Source organism: Trachinotus anak, unplaced genomic scaffold, assembly GCF_046630095.1.
Source record: "Trachinotus anak isolate AG129_WGS33_773 ecotype Australia unplaced genomic scaffold, CSIRO_AGI_Tana_v1 ptg000004l, whole genome shotgun sequence".
Taxonomy (NCBI): Eukaryota; Metazoa; Chordata; class Actinopteri; order Carangiformes; family Carangidae; genus Trachinotus; species Trachinotus anak.
Window position 1 is genome coordinate 1,583,139 of NW_027273855.1, and position 11,862 is coordinate 1,595,000.

The 11,862-nt window shown below is 42.4% G+C and overlaps 1 protein-coding gene across 3 annotated transcripts in view; it reads right to left on the bottom strand.

Annotated features, from left to right (window-relative positions):
* Positions 1 to 11,862, bottom strand: part of LOC139620033 (paired box protein Pax-7-like) — a 63,422-nt gene that overhangs the window by 37,997 nt on the left and 13,563 nt on the right. The gene's annotated exons all lie outside the window — the stretch shown is intronic.

The following is an 11,862-nucleotide window of genomic DNA, read 5'->3' on the forward strand; positions in this document are numbered from 1 at the left end:
CACTGTCTTGTCTTGGCTCTGAGGATCCTTTGTGCAGCTCTTACTGCTCAGCTGCCTCAGGGACAAAGTGGGCTCACCTTAAAGAGCCAGGAGCCTCCCGGGGGGCCTTTCAGGGGCCAATAGAGGAAGTACCTCAGGGGGCCGCTGGCCATGAAAGACCACAAACAGCCCTGCTGCACTCTGCAGGACTTCAGTAAACACCTCCGGACCGAGTCAGTGAAGCTGAGCGGTCGAGCACTTTAAGAATAAAAGAGGTCAAATGGTGTCGGGGAACAGAGGAGGGGGGTGGGGTGGGGGCCTGGGATCATGATTTTAGGTCTTTTAACATGTTTATATTTATCATCTGGATCACAACAGTCTAAATGAGGCCGGAATGAACCTGTACGTGTGCAGATGTGGATAAATTTATACCGACTCTACAAATTGTTTTCTGTAGCTGAGCAGCTCCCAGTGGATCCTGATGGTTTCCCGTCTATAAATCTGTATTTTGTAACGCAGCTTACTACGACATCAGCCACAGGTTCGTTTCGTTTTTGCTGCAGCGGCATGTTTTCATTTGAATTGCAGATTTTTATGCCTGCACAATACAGGCCTTGAATTGAAGGTCTGAACACTCGACTAATGAGGCTAAAGCCAAAGTTTTAAAAATTATTCCAAGAGCACAAAAGAAAGTGAAATGAAATCTGCCAGTTGGCACGAGGAGCTTCTCCGTCAACAAAGGCCTCAAATTCAAGCCCAAATGGGCAAAACTGAGCTGAAGCTGAGACCAGCGGCACACCGCCGCCGCCGCTGCCTCTGCTCACGCTCCCATTCACACAGTTCAGCATTGTTCCTGCTTTTGTTCCAACACAGCTCCACACAATGGTATTTAGTCACAACTAATGCAGCAAAAGTGTACAGTAAGCAGCAGGAGTGCAGCGTGTGCAGCGTAGGCACTTTCACAATGATGGATCAAATATTTTTCTAAAAGATGTAGGAACTCTGAGAAATCCCAACTTTTGTTGTTTGGCTGTGAGAAACACTTGAGTGCAGCCGCAGACAGAGAGCTGCAGGAGCTGCTACAGGAGAGCAGCGCCGCTCTCGCTAAACGCGACACAGAACTGGCGCTGAACTCAATCCAGCCCACACAAAGATGCTGCTTTATCAGGGCATTATGTCTTAGCAAACTGCTATTAATGCAAAGTCTTTATCTTCTTTCCTCCACAGGCTCTGGCACGCATGTGTCTTTATTTAGCAGATAAAAAATAGCCATAAACAAAAATTGCGGACTGTCAATATAAATAGTGATAAAGATTAGAGCTGGGAGCAAATATAATAATAAGAGGCCCTCTTAAGATACACTCGACACAGCAAAGCCGTCAGTGGACAGCTGCAGGCTTAAAGAAAGCAATTGCAGGAAGTTTTAAAGAGCAATAGAATAATCTTATTTTGGAAGAAAGTAGATTAACAATCAGAGCAGAGCAAAGAAAATGAAGTGATTTGTGTTTGTTGACTCTTCTCTGGTTCAAGAGCTTAGAAAGGCACTGATGTGTCTGTGGGAGATGGAGGATAGGTGTGTTTTCATCTGCTGATGTCACTGCAGGCTGATCCGGCGCAGCCCGTTCATATATGTGTCGTACAGTGTGTGTTAGAAACCAGGCCGAGTGAATGTGACTGACTGCTGTTCCATCAGCAGCTCAAACACAGTCAAAGAAGGAAAAGCTCCCTGACTTTATACTAAGTGGTATTTAGTTTCAGATAAGGTTGTGATTGGTTGGTTAGTTTGGTTATTTAACAAAGCAGAACACGGTTCTACATTTTTAGCCACATGCAGCAACACTCGCTGAAATTTTATTGTCGTCTTTTCTAAACGACGACTCCTTCAACCTGAACAACTCCTGAAACAGTGCCCCTACGGCGGCAGGCATACCGGACATTGGTTGTCATGGTTACAATAATAAATATGCCGACCATATCAAGAGCAGTGTACCTTCCTTCATCGCCATGGTTACTATAACAATGGTCGTGGCTTGGTTACATTAAAAAAAGATGGTGATTTGGGTTAAAATAAGTACTTCCTCAACATTAGACAATCTTTGTTGTCATGGTTACAATAACAACAACGAACGGTCATGGATAATAGAAACAACATAAACTGCTCCTGTCACATGGGAATCGAACACCGCTCTCCTGGGTCATATTCATCCATCCACCCCAACCTCCTCCTGACGTGGACTTTGTCGCTCTATAAACTACGTCACCGCACTTTTCCCTTTGCTCCTGTCATCATTACTACGACCACTCGATGTTGCCTAGCAACAAAACCTGACTATGGGTCATAGTAACCTGCTGACAGACGACCTGGGGACCAGGAGGAGAGTCTCCTTCTAGATCAAGTTCAGGTTAATGGATTTTGTTTGAGAAGGAAAATCATTTGCATGGTGAAGAAAAACAGGAAGTGAAGAACGGTCTCCAGGATGTGGACGGACATGAGGAGCCTGAGAGGACTCACCACAACATCCAGACCCCTGGTAAACCTCAGAAACACAAAGGTCTGACGTTTACTGAAGATTTCGCTGCTGATGGAAGCAGCAGGGTGGACACAGATGATCCTGAACATACGGCCAAAGAAGGAAAAGGTGAATGAGCTTCATTTCACCTGCTGAAGACCAGACTAGAGACTGAGTGGAAGGCTGCAGTGAAGCTCTGAGCATCACCAGAGGAGATCTTTTTGTATTTTTTAAATTTCCTGAAACCTCAACAACATTTACAGCAGCAAACACTGTTGAAGCCACAGTGAAATGTGAGTCATGAGGATTTTAGGATCTGAAAAAGACTCAGTGTCTGGATCAGGATGAGAAACAATGAGACAACCACTACACAAAGAAAAGACAGAACTGAAGTTACAGGGAAACTGGTCAATATCAACCAATAATTTCCTCTGCCTAAATTGTACAGAGGGAGGTGGAGATCAGTCAGCTGCTCTGTACAACAAGCTACTGAGGTCTCTCAGAGAAGGACGGCCCTCTCATCTCGACTCACCTCTTCTGAGAGGTACATCACCTTCACTTACTAAGATGTGGTTGAAAGCTCAGATGTACACGTTGGGCCCTCAGACCAGCCTGTGAACCTGCAGCTCGTCATGTTTGTGTTTAAACCAATCACATCTGACGTGTTGATCACTGATCACAGAGCCGGGCTAGCTGTTTGCCCCCGCTTCCAGTCTTTACGCTAAGCTAAGCTAAGCTAAGCTAAGCTAAGCTAAGCTAAGCTGCTTCTGGCTGTATCTTCATATTCACATACATGGAAGTGGTTCTGATGAGCGCAGCATTGTGTTGTATGTGGTTTGAAGATCTTAATATTTTCATTCTGGTCTGGGACAACACACGACACAACAGGCCGAACTGATGCTGATCTGACTTTACACATTTTTATAAAGAGTAACAACCAATGATCTAAATGTTCCTTTAAACTGAACCTGTCTCTCTGTACAAATAAAAGCTCAGTGTTCAATCAGCTGAAAGAACAAGCAGCCGTTTCCAGCGTTTATTTGTTTTTATCCACTTTAATTTTCTTTTTTCCATCAAATGCAGTGAAACCGCCTCAACACGAGGAAACGTTACATTACTCTCAGCAGCAGCTACAGACGTGCTCAGGCTGTTGGACGGTTTTTACTTCCACCCTAACAGCAGTCAAAAGTGTGGAGAGGGGACCGCGGCGGACCCTCCCCCTGCAGATGTAGGTCCATTCAGAGCAGCAGCATTAGAAATGCCGCTCAGCTCGGCTCAGCTCAGCGGCACACAGGAGAAGCTTTCCTTTCACTGTTTTGCTGTTGTCTAGCTCAATCGTGTCACTTTGAGGGAGTCTATTCAGAGGTATTCATGCATCTGCCTTCGGGCCACAATGGCCGCCACTTTATAAACTGTCAGCTTGCTCGCCTCGAGCCTGCGGTTCATCTTTTTTTTCCTTCTCTTTAATAAACTTGGAGGAGTTCATCAACTGTTTCAATAGAGAATCCAGGCACAAGTAACAGACGGGCCTCCTGGTCCACCCCAGAGATTTTTTTTAGTCTTGTTAGTGACTGTTTGTGTGTCTGAGGACCAACACATGCTCAGTGTCTGTGGCCACAAATATTAAACAGCATCAGTGAAGAGACTCTTCATGAACCTGTTTCTCCTGCTGACTGATCACATCCTCATCACTGAGGAAGGTCATCCTCCTCCAGGACACTTTAACCTCCCACACACAATATGACACGAAACGTCCTCAGCTTTACATTTAGGAGCTGATCACATTCATCTGTACTGACTTGGTTGAAAAATATCAGCATGTTAGCAAATCCTCTAACTTCTGTTGTTATTTTCCACACAGACAGTTTTGTTCATGATGCTGAATTCAGTCTGTTTTACTGCAGAAACCTGCATCTGGATGAATCTGCATTCACTGAATATCAGAGACACAGATGCATCATGGATCCTGTAGTTTATTAAATACACATCACTCTGATTGGCTGTTGTTTTTTAGACCAGTACAGTCATTATATTTATGAGGGAGACGTGCGACTGTCAGACTGTGAGCAGCTGAGGACACTGTGGACTGTGAAGGTCTCACACCTCAGAGTGAGGAGACACAATAAAATTCTTATTATTACAGAATAATATCATTTTATTCTGCAATATCGTGCTGTTGTTTTCTGTTTAATCATTTCTGGGTTTACAGATTTACAGGTCTGACTGTTGTGAGTTTATGAATTAAAAACCTGAAAAATAAATGTGGCTCATCACATAGATACAAACCTGTAAATCCAGTATTTCCATCAAACAGTCCTGATCCTGATCAGCTCTCACAGAACAAGCAGAAATATTATTTTACTACATGTGTCAATATAAAGATTAAAACAGTACGACAGCAAATCCATAAAAGACATAATCCTAATTTCACCCCGACGTAAAATAAATTAAAATTAAAATTATTCATACAAATTAAAATCATTTTGAAATTGAAAATTGAAATCAATATCAAAGCTGTATTTTTATATTACCTGTTTTATAATAATAATAATTAGGGCTGAACAATTAACCCAAATATTATTGAAATCTCAATATGACCAAGTGCAAAATCCAAATCACAGGAGCTGCAGTTTTTTTTTTAACAAAGGTAAAATGTGTCATCACTGAAGTGTTGTGATGCTACGGAGACGCCTACAGATCATTTTCTCCTCACATAAGGAAACATGTTGGTTTATAGAGAACAAACAGAAATCCCATCATCACCATTTTTATATTTTTGTCAGTGAAAAAAAAAAGAAAAAAGATTTTAAAAATTCAGCTGAAATCATGACATATATCTGTCAAAAAAATCCCAATATGATTTTTTCAGCATATTGTTGAGGCAATAATAATTATTATTATTACTATTGTTATAATAAAAAATCTCTGTCTGGACTGATGAGTGAGTGACTGTCAGATGAACAGGACGATGTCACAGTTTAGTGTCTGTGACCTTCAGAGGACAGAAATCAGCTGTGTGCCACCAGCCCCTCCCCTACTCTAGCAGGACATCATGAGAAACACACACACACACACACACACACACACACACACACACACACACACACACACACACACATGCAGACAAATGATGAAGGTTATAAAAATGCTGTAATATTTTGCAGCAGATTTCTCCACCATCACCATCAACGCTGATGCACTGCATGTTGGGCCTCACTGAAAATATGAAGCTGTTCGTTTTCTTTCATACTCTATTCATCACTGCTGAGGTCTAATTAAAGAAAAAAACTACTATTTAATTCATCATCAGATGTGATGAGAGAAAAAAGACATTTTACAAAATACAGCTCACAATTTACTGTTTCATCATATAAATCAGCTGTGGATAAAATACTTCCTGGTTTCCACTGATAGTTGGACTGAACAGTATGTAAAAAAAAATTATACTGCAATTATTTGGACAGGTATTGAGATTTAATGAGAATGGAAACTTTTTCATTTCATGTGACGTTTGTTGGAGTCTTGTAATGATTTGTACGCTGAACCTCATTGGTTCATTTATAAAAGTGTAATGTTAAAAAAATAAACCGCAGCAAATAAATCATGGATTTTAGTAAAAACAGATCAACTGCACCTTTTTCTTACTGTGTAATTATCAAAAGAATTTAAATAATATAAAATAATATAATTATCAACAGGCTCCTTATCAAAGATTGATGGTGTTTGCTCCACCTGACTTGACTCTATCAGGCTGCGGTGTGGACCAACACATCTGTCAACATCTGTATTGTCTCCTGCAGTGTGCACAGTCATGATCAGATAATTCAGTTTACGTCTCTTTAAAAGGCCCAGTCGTTCCTGCCTTCATCCTCAGTCCTCTTCCTCTTCACCTACAGAACAGGACCAGTCTTTTCAAAATAAAATGTTGCTGATTGATCCATGGTAGCTGCCGCCTCCTGCTTTATTCCCACACTGTGAACACTTCTCAGCTCCTCGGCCTGAGACTGTGTTAAATATGTGGCTCAAATTATTTTAATGCAGTGACGGAGAAATGGCCATTAATCCACTTTCATACCTTTCAGTAGCGTGAACATTTTCTCTACACCCCCAAAATTACCGGGCCTTTATGCCCCAGTAATCTCTGTATATTTAAGGTCATTTTCTGGCCAATTACACTGGATGGGTGATTTTGGTGAATGTGATTTCCTCCACGGATTGATGGAGAAAAACCATGAATAAGCCATCTAATAGATCCACGCACACAGACCTCTGTATGGAAATTTCAATCAGGATTTCAGAGCTGCATTCAGTCACTTCAGCCATCTCCCAGCACACCATCCCAACATGCACTGATAATATGAATAATCAGTTATACACACTCCAGCTCTGCCCTCCCCGTCTCTGCACCCGAGTGAAAAAATAAAAGCAGCTAATAAATACAAAAAAACCCAAAAAACAAAAATACAAAAAACTAAAATATTCCTCTGTGTTTTTCAAAATGAAAGTATAATAATTTAAAGCACTGATGTGATGACCTCAGTGAGTGTATGATCCAGCCTCGTTCCCTCTCAGGGAACAGAAACTGACAGGATCATGTAAATCATCATGTAATCTACTGTCAACGTCGACAACGTGCAGATGATCTTATCCAGCATTTAATTAAAGAGACAAACGCTTCTGTCTCTGGTGTCAAAAGAAATTCATCTGTGGGTGAAAGAATGAAGCTGAAGACTGGTGAGGCAGAGCAGCGTTTAAGTGTGTTTGATCCTGCAGCGAGGAGCCGAGAGGAGCCGAGGTCTGTGTGGAACGGGCCCTGGGGGCCAAATGAGTTGGATTAAAGTAGATGTCTCTCTGCCAAATCCTGACACAGTGGCAGCTAACAGACCAATCACAGGAGGGCAAGTTAACCTCTTAAACCCTCTGTTTGTTCCCTCAATATTTTCCTTTTTTTTCCCAATAAAAACATCATGATCAAACACTCATGATTATATAAAGATTTCCTCAGATTCAGCCTAACGTGATTGGAAACGTTGGGATCTCTGCTTCAACATAAAGTCTATATAAATGTATATATATATATATATATAATAATAATGATATATGATAAATATAAAATGTGTGTGTAATGTTACACAGACTCAGCAGCAGTAGGCTTCATGAGTCTCCACCTCTGGGCTTGATGCAGTGAGGGCTCAGCTCAATTAAAGACCAACCGAAGTGTTGACATTTTATTAATTTGTTGTTGCCATATTGTTTGTGCTATGTGTTGTGATTTCTCTGTTCGCCATTGTCCTGCGTGTATCCTTTGCAAATGGGCTGTTAATGGGCTGCCCGAGGCTTCTGACTGCCCTCACCCCGTTTTGCCTGTTTGTTCTTTGTGCGCTGCTCCTCTTTTGTTGGCTGATCAGCTTCCCAACGGGTCGCCAGACAAGATTCTTGGCATTTGTCGGCAAAATGAAAGGAGGATTAAGGGACGGCTACTGAACACTCCATGGCAAAGAAGTGGGCTCTATTCTCCTATTCAAAGCCCCCTCCCAGTCCAGCAGCTCGCCTTTATATATATTTGTTTTGTCAAAGACGTCGCTGAGAAGTCCAGAGAGCTACAAGACGCGAAGGAAAATCAACAAGTAGGTCAGGCCTGACAGAAATGTTAATGACAGAGAGAAAGCGACAGTCGGCTGCATCCTGAGCTTTAATCACTGCAGCTACAGCTCAGACCGTTTTTATACAGCTTTAAAATAAAGGTCACATGGAGCCGCAGTTAATAATCATTACAATAAATTCATTTATCAATGATTCATGTGATTGATGAAGGCCAAAAAAATATTAATAAGCAAATCAAATGAATGAGTTTGTTTGATGAGAAGGAAAAAAACTCTGATGCCAATAATATTTTTTTTACCATAAATATTATCATTATTTTCCTTATACTTTTAATAAATTAATAATTGTATTGTTTTATTATTATTATTATTATTATTATTATTATTATTATTATTATTGTGTGTTTCTGTTGTGTTTGTTTGATAACTGTTAATATTGGAAAACCTCCTCATTAAATATCATGATACATTTTTTAATGTGTATAACATATAATTTAGAAAAACACACTTGTGAAACTGTTTCTCATGTGATCATATTTCATGTGAAATAAGTAAATACCTCATTTGTCTCCATCATGTAAAATTTTCATGTTTTTATTGGATTGTTTGAAATGTAAAATAAATTGAATTTTTTAACCATCCCAAAAAAAAAAATATTGACCTGACATGTTGTCTGTTGCTTCTGTTTTGTGTAATTGTCTCATTCCTCTGTTACCTCACCCCCCCCCCAACACAGGGATCACCTTTATGTCTGCTTCAGACAGGTGAGCAGCTGAACTCAGGTGGGGTGGGGTGGGGGGTGGGGGGGGCTGACAGCAGCAGTGGCTCCAGCTAATGTGATGAACTCTCATTGTGACAGTGTCACCACAAATGTGTCTGATAAGCAGCAGAGAGTCAAAGCCTCTGAGCCACAGCTGCATCACCCACTGTCTTCACCTCTGCAACATCTGGCCTCAGGTCTGCAGGTCTACTTCAGGTCTACTTCAGGTCTACTTCAGGTCTACCTCAAAACAGCCTCAGTGTTCATCAGATTCTCTTCCATACGTCCATTAAAACAAATTCCCATACACCACTTTCTGTGCCTCATGTCAGTGGGGTCACATTTCACCCTCAGTCTATTTTATGGCTAAAAAAAATCCCATTGACTGAACCCTAAACCTGCAAAACCAAACCCAGCTGACGTCCACCACATGTCACAGGACTTATCAGTAGGAAATGCTTAAATTAATTTTATTTAATCTTTTTTTTATGAAAGAATTGTATGTGTTGTTATGATAATGAGTCAATACAGATGTGTCTATCATCACAGATGTTTCTCTAACGTTTACACCAGGGGTCTGTCCCTTTAATGTTTCTGGTTGTATCTGTGAGCGAAGCTGCAAATCAACGATCAGGACTGATTCATGTAAATTAAATTTTTATATGACGGTAAAAATGTCGTGATTCTGTGATATAAAGACAGATGTGACGGAGCAGTGCAGGTGATTTTATTCTGTGGATGATTTGACATCATTTCTTTGGTCTCTGACATAAATCTGTGAGACAAAGACTCACTGGCTGACGGCTGTTTTCACGCCTGTTTAGAGACAAATCACCTTCACACGGAAACGACTTCCTGTTTGAAACACGGAGACCAAGAAATTAAAAATTACAGTAAATGAAGCTTCATTATATTTACTCTGCGAGGTCAAACCTCCACAGTCCACACACCTCAGACAGCATCAAAGGAGACGAGCACATGTCAACACAATTATCATGACGATGAAGATGATGATGATGCTATCATTATACCACTGCTCTGTGTTGCACGCTGGCTCCCAGCCCCCATATTTCTTTTTTTTAATACATCCCTTAAAAATGTGAATTTTTGGTGTGAGGCGGCGGGAGGAGAGGGGAGGTTAATCCCACTTTAATACACAGATGCACAGCCCAGGACCAAGGCTGTGATGATTGTGTTATCTCCAGCCAACATTTGGGTCTCCCTCAATTTCAACCCGGCAAAATAGCTGCGAGAAAGTGCAGATGGAGAGGAGTGAGTGCGGCTGCCCGGGGAAAAGTGTTATTAATAGCTGCAGCAGAACTTCCCACAGCCTGCGCTCGCCGTAAAGCTGCTTCTTGTCACTTGCACTGGATTTGTTTGAAGTCCTCTCTCCATCCTCACTGTCGACCTTCTTTTCTCTCAGCCAGGCTTACTCTGGACTCCAAAACTGACACTGTTGTGTTTTTCTACTCTAGGTTCTGCATATCTCTGGGAGCAGCAGCAGCAGCAGGAGCAGCACACTGACTAACTGCTGCCTTAACGTGCACATGGAAAGACTGTGCATCAGCCTCTGTCAGTGGAAACCAACCACAGATACAGTTTATCATGTGACCGGCAGCAGCCCCTGGATGTGGAGGCCGAACGTATGAGCTTTACAGTGTGTTTAGTGTGTTCATATCTATAGTTTCAAACACTGACTGTATAAGATCACACGTGCACATGAGAAATGACTCCACATACATACATGTATCACAGGTTTTACACTGTACATCACCAAATTCAGTTCTCATAAAGTTAAAGGCTGCTTGCTCATTCCTACAGATTTAATCATCATGGATATAAACATTTTAATGGTTGTGCAGCTGAAATAAATAAATAAAGTTGACTCATTTGCATGACCCCCCCCCCCCCCCCCCCCCTCCACCCAGCCTGCCCCCCCCCTTCACATGTCCTGTGACAGACAGCAGCTCATCCATGCACCCTCTCTCTCTCTCTCTCTCTCTCTCATTCTGCCAACATGCCACCAAAATCAATCCCACAAAAACAAATGAAATGAATATTTTAAAAAAACACAATCTAAACAACACGAGAGGAAACCTTCAAATCTCATGGATTCGCGCCGCGGGCTTTACACCGCGAAGTCAGCGGCTGAAAGATGAAAGTGAAAAGAAATAAAAGGCTCAATTTAATCTGCTTTAAAGCCTTCAACAGGACGCATGTGCCTGGAACTGTGAGAGTGAGGGCTGATAGGGGATAAATATATTTCTTACCATGCCCGCCAGCTATTACACCCCTCTCCAACACAGACGCCTATTCAACACGCACCGCTTTCATTACCAGCTGTAACAGGCTAAGTCTCCAAATTATGAGACGCAGGCCCGGACGACAGAGAGACAGGAGCTGATCTGTGAGCAGCCACGACAGGTCTGAAACACTGGGGCGGGTCAGGAGCCCCCACAGGCCCACAGAGACCGGCCCCAGCAGGCCCCGACAGAACCAGTGCACAATATAAAACTGTCAGGACAAACAGCAGGTCTCAGTTTATAATTAAAGCCAGAGAAATGTCCTGAAAATCAGCTTCAAAATATGTCTGCATTTCCTTCAGATCTAATTTAATAGTTTTAAAATGGTTGATTAAACCTGGGGCCGCTGTGGGACGTTTAAGGCCGCTCCACCTGCTCCTGCTGTCCTTCTTAGAAATGTTAAATATTTACTGTCCCTTTGGCTCAGGGTCTATTTTTCTTCACCGTTTGTTCCGGTGTCTGCTCCGCAAATCACATCCTCCACACACCGCTCCTCACAGGCCGCTGAGAGGCCGCGGCCCCCGCCCCGGCGGCCCCCGCTCCGGCGGCCCCAGCGGCCCCCGCTCCGGCGGCCCCCGCCCCGGCCCCTGTCAGGCCGCCTGTAATTGATATTGACTGGCACATCGGTCATGTGTCAGCGTCGCTTTCAGGGCAGCGTTTAACAGCACCGCGGGAGCCGGATCCACTCCGCCGCTCCCCATCATTAA